This window comes from Myotis brandtii, unplaced genomic scaffold (assembly GCF_000412655.1).
Source record: "Myotis brandtii unplaced genomic scaffold, ASM41265v1 scaffold45, whole genome shotgun sequence".
Taxonomy (NCBI): domain Eukaryota; kingdom Metazoa; phylum Chordata; class Mammalia; order Chiroptera; family Vespertilionidae; genus Myotis; species Myotis brandtii.
The window spans coordinates 4,425,823-4,430,939 of NW_005367209.1; positions in this window are offsets into that span (position 1 = coordinate 4,425,823).

Genomic DNA, 5,117 nt, shown 5'->3' on the forward strand with positions numbered 1-5,117 from the left:
GAAGGAAGGAAGGAAGGAAGGAAGGAAGGAAGGAAGGAAGGAAGGAAGGAAGGAAGAAAGGAAGGGAAGAAAGAAAGCTGTGATCAGAAGTACATATTGAATAACACCAGGAAAGATAAGAAAATAGTGCCCTTTGGATTAAAAAAAGAAGAAGAAAACATAAAGGACTTCACTCACTCACTGCTCATATCCAAAGTTAAGTTATCAACAGTCCCAAAAAAAGCATAGCTAGAGCCTGCTATCAGCAGAGTCCTAACAACAGCTTACTTATCAGTCCACTGACATTGTCTATAAGAGTAAATTGCTTCAGATTGTGGAGGGCATTCACCAGCTGAAAAGCCCTTTCCAATTTGAGGTAGGGAAAAGGTGTTTAAGAGAAAAGAAAGAGGAAGGAGTTTAAGAATGTGTGTTAATGAGAATTTTTCAAACATCCATACACACTTTGTGATAAAGTGCTTCTAAGCTAGGGTCATTTCCTGCACAGACAATGCTGCTTTTCTTAGACCCATACCAAATTGCTGCCTGGCTGAATATCAGCTCATGTAAGGCTATGTCCCCTCAGCAGGTGAGGGCCAAGCTGATCAGGAATAATGGAAGGCCGAGTCTATGAAATGTTTCATAATTAGCCATTTGGAAGTGTGCTGCCAAGGCCACAGTGCTAGTAGTATAGCTCCTCCTCTATACTCAATACAAATGCATCAACAGTAGATACTTAACATAAAACTATGCTAACAAGACAGTCTCGGGTGCTGAGCTACATTGAAAAGTTGATAAAGTTTGATATTAAATGATTAGTTTTTTCTTATACTGGGAGACTAAACTAATCACCTTCTTTCTAACAGGATAGGGGGTTAAAATTCTTCAGCTCAAATACTGATGGTTTGAGAAATCTTCACATTACGCTAGCTAAAGTGGGGATGGGACAGACAGGGCCCCTCTGAGATTCCATTAAATACATATTGGGGGAAGCACACCTGGTTAATTCTGTCTGTGTGGGGACACTTATACAGACGGGTAGGCCAGACAAAGACTCTTTTTTTTACAATATATTTTTATTGATTTCAGAGAGGAGGGGAGAGGGAGAGAGAGATGGAAATATCAATGAGGAAGAATCATTGATCCGCTGCTTCCTTCACGTCCCCCACTAGGGACAGAACCCGAAACTCGGGCATGTGCCCTGACCGGGAATCAAACCAGGACCTCCTGGCTCATAAGTTGATGCTCAATCACTGAGCTACACCAGCCAGGCCAGACAAAGACTCTTAATAAGTCCCGGTACCTCTGACCTGTAGTCTAGTAGTGCCATGGAGTATTGTCCAGGCATTTCTAAATGGATGTCATCAGTAGCTCAGGAGACCTGAAAGTGTGAACGTTGATTGCAAATGTTGAGCAAGTCAAGACAGTCATAAAGTGGAGAGTGGACCAATCAGAAGCAGCGAGGATAATTGTATGTGAAAATAATTACATATTTTTTCTTAGAAGTGAATTTATGGATGAAGAAGTCCAAAAGAGTGGCCCCTAAATCCAGCCAAATCCAGCAAATGCCCTGGAAGCTTAGGAGGATTTGCTGAAAATGCTTTTTATGAAATTGCTTTCATAACAAAATTCTTAAAAGGGTGTGTTGGGAGGAGTAATCTATTTTAGGAGAATAGTGCCTTTTATCCACAGATAAAACTTTTTGGTTTGTTTCTCTGATAGTGGCCAGGGATTTGCGTTGCCCTAAAGAAATATTGAACAGCCACCTGAGAGCTCTGAGGGAGAACCAGTCAGCACTATATGGGGGGTGGGTAGGGGGGCAATGTGTCCTTAAAGAGCCCTCTTGTACATAGACCTCCTCAAACTTCCTAGCTGATAGTTCTTTGCCCCAGAAACTCCCTTCTGCCTCAATTCCGTTGGTTTTCCTCTTTTAAGCACAGAAATTGCCTATATCTTTAAAATTGGATAAAGTCCCCAACCCCTGGCCCAGGAAACAAATGCTTTTTCAGCTACAGAGACCCTGCCTCCTCTCTCATACCCTTAGAAGGCAGAAGGGATTATTAAAAATGAGATTTTTTTTAGCCTCTTCTTTGCACAAGGATTTAACCTGAGTACCTGTTGCAGACATCTTCTGAGTCAGCATACAGTCTGTGAGAATGCCCTGGTGTCAGGGAGGAGGCCAGTGCACGAGGCATGCAAGCAGTCCACAGGTGACAAACCTCAGAATGAGGCTGCTTAGTTAGAATAAGTTCTTGGGTACATCATTATACCTTAGCTTTCATTCCTGCCAACCACTTCTCCCCTCCTGGGTGATTTCATGTGGCACGCATCCACAGCCACCACGCCAGCCTCCTACATAGAACAAAAACCCCACAAAGTTTTTTTTAATTCAACAAGAAAAAATTGCATCAGACAAGTTTTCAGCAAATTCCACCAGGTGTCCAAGAGATTACTTAAAAAGCTTTCCTTTTTCATATTTTAAACCCAAAGCAGAGAGCCGTTTATCTTCTTTAGTAATTCATCATAGGTTTTTGACTATCAAGGGTAGTTCCTGAGCAGCTACTAAATTTCCAGGTTAATTTTCCAGGTTCATGCTGGCCATAAGAGCTGGGCAATAAATGCCCTGTTTGGGGGGGGGGCGCTAAATGGGGGAGCACTATATCTTTATTTTTTTTTCAATTTTTTAAAATGTTAAATAATTTCAAATTTATGGAAAAATCATCTATATACCTTTTACCCTGAAACAGAATTATCAATATTTTGCTACATTGGCTTAATAATTCTTTCAACACACATGCGCGCAAATTTTTTCTGAACCATTTAACAGTAAGTTGCAGACATCATGTACCTTTACCCCTAAATACCTCGGTGTGCATTTCCTAAGAACAGGAACATGCTCTTGCATAATTAGGATGTGTAACATTGATATAATATCATCTAATCCGTAATCCATATTCAAATTTTTTCAATTAAGCCAGTAATGCTCTTTATAGCAATCTCCTCCTTGCCCCCATACAGAATCCAGCCCAGGATCACCTATGGCAATTAGTTGTTATGTCACTGTATTCTCCTTTAAGAGACTAAAGGGGAAGAGTGCCTCAGTCTTTCTTTGCTTACGTGATATTAACATTTTGGATGAAGAGAGGACTATCATTTTATAGCTTGTCTCTGAGTTTGAGTTGCTCTGTGTTCACAAATGCTGTGTTCTTATTATTAGATCCCATCAGGACATACTAAGGTTAGCTTGTTCCATTGCTAGTGGTGTCAACTTTAATCATTTAGCTACCACGGTGTCTACCAAGTTTTTCCACTATAAGTAACTATTATTTTTGTAATTAATATGTAAAATCTAGGAGATAATTTGAGGCTTATAAATGTCATCAAACTTCCACCTTTTTTTTAATTTCTTACTATTAGATCCCATTAGGACATACTAAGGTTAGCTTGTTCCATTGCTAGTGGTGTCAACTTTAATCATTTAGCTACCACGGTGTCTACCAAGTTTTTCCACTATAAGTAACTATTATTTTTGTAATTAATATGTAAAATCTAGGAGATAATTTGAGGCTTATAAATGTCATCAAACTTCCACCTTTTTTTTAAAGCACTCATTGATAAGTCTTACAAAGTTACGATTGCCAATCTCCTTCATTCTGAAGAAGGGAAACCCCTTCCTTACAATGGAATGCCAACTAGCAAATTCACTTTTCAATGTTAGGGTTGCCAAACAACCTGGCATATGCTTTAGTTGCTAACCTGTTGTGTCAGGATTTTCTGGCTGGCCTCTGAGATTTTTCTAGAATCACAATTAGACCTTTTGTTGGGGATTCCCCAGGGTATAGCAGATTTCTTTTGTACAGCAGGGTTGAGTTATAGTGGGAAAACCAATATATTTATATGCCTACCTATCTGTTTGTTTTAATTTAATAACACTTAAGCAGCATATACTTTATGACAGACTTTTAATTGCTTTATAAATATGAACCCTTTTAAGAGATTATTATGATCCAATGAAGGAGGTACTATTGTTATTCCCATTTTACAGATAAGGAAATGGAGGCAATGGACTTGAGTAATGTGTTCAAGTAGCTTATAAGATCAATGCATTGGACCAAAGCAGTCTGGCTCCAGAAATGTGTACTATTAAACCATTATAAAATGCTACCCCCTCACAGTGCACAAATTCTTTCTTCTCCAATTCTAAGATGCTTTAACTTCATACCAGTATAAAGAAACTACCTATTTTCAACAGCAAAGATGTGGCTTGGCATTTTTTAAACTAAATAAAATCAAATGATGTTGTTGATAATGTTTCCTCAAAAGGGAACGCAGAAAATCCAGTCAGGGGGAGGAGATAAAGGTTGAAAATAGAACGGGGTCAGGAAGGTAAAAGCAAATTTGCCCTGGAGATTTAGGGAGAAATAAGTTTCCATATGGCCTTAGAGCACCAGAAGTAGAGGGAGACTGAGTTTCTGAGAGAGTCCATTGGTGTGCCAAGGCCTGGGGAAGAGACTATGCCCATCTGTGTTGCTCGTCTTCAGAGACAGAGATGTTCCCAAGGACAGTGATAATGTACAGTCGGGGAGGTGACAATGGATAGGGTGAGGTTTGGGACATGAGGCAAGAATGTTGGCAAGAGCACCAGTGTGCTGACTGCATCACCAGTAACCTGCTCCTCAGTCTTGTCAGCTACAAGTGACTGACTGCCAGGGCAGTTGAGATCCCAACAATTTTGCTAACAGGGACTCAGGGAGAAATTACACCTTTCCTAGCCTATGAGCAGGGATACTCATGTACATCCTCCCATTGCTTTTTTCCAAGCAGCGTAACAGCTATTACCACAAAATCGGACAGGGTGTATTCATTCAGAGCAAGTGGTTTAAAATGCTGTCAGTCACAGGTTCGCAAAGTGTGCTCTATGCTCCCATTAGGCGCTGTGGTTTTGTTTTTGCTTTTTGAGCTCATCTATTTTATTTTATTTTTTAAATTTCTTTATTGGTTAAGGTATTACAAATGTGTCCCCATCCCCCCATTAACCCCCAACTTCCCCCCCAACTCATGCTCTCATTCCCCTGTTGTCCATGTCCATTGGTTTGGCTTATATGCTTGCATATAAGTCCTTTGGTTGATCTCTTCCCCTT